The sequence below is a fragment of the Bison bison genome, unplaced genomic scaffold (genome assembly GCF_000754665.1).
Source record: "Bison bison bison isolate TAMUID 2011002044 unplaced genomic scaffold, Bison_UMD1.0 scf7180017864476, whole genome shotgun sequence".
Lineage (NCBI taxonomy): Eukaryota > Metazoa > Chordata > Mammalia > Artiodactyla > Bovidae > Bison > Bison bison.
The window spans coordinates 2,367,229-2,367,648 of NW_011495037.1; the positions used below are offsets into that span (position 1 = coordinate 2,367,229).

The following is a 420-nucleotide window of genomic DNA, read 5'->3' on the forward strand; positions in this document are numbered from 1 at the left end:
TGAATGCACTTCCAAACAAAATTCTGACTACTCTAGTGCATATAAGGGTGTGGCGTATAACTTGACAAGGTGACGGTAAAAATGAATATGGAAAAATAAAAAGCCAGAAATAGCCAAAGCAAGTTTGAAGAAAAAGAGCAAGGTGGAGTAGCTTGTCCTGTGAACACAGAGGTTGTGTGTTTGCGCAGGCGTCAACAAATAGTGGGCCAAATAGAGGTACCAGACATCAGCCCTGTGCATAGAGAAACCTGCTGCTAGCTGCATCCCAGGTGAAGGCGAGCCAGTGTCTGGGCTTCCCTGTGGCTCAGTTGGTAAAGAATCCTCCTGCAATGCAGCAGGGCCCGGTTCAGTTTCTGGGTGGGCAAGATCCTCTGGAGAAGGGATAGGCTACCCACTCCAGTCTTCTGGCCTGGAGAATTC

At 48.3% G+C, this 420-nt stretch overlaps 1 protein-coding gene across 1 annotated transcript in view; it reads right to left on the bottom strand.

The window, feature by feature from the left end:
• Positions 1-420, bottom strand: part of SFXN1 (sideroflexin 1) — a 57,134-nt gene that overhangs the window by 55,726 nt on the left and 988 nt on the right. The window lies entirely within an intron of this gene.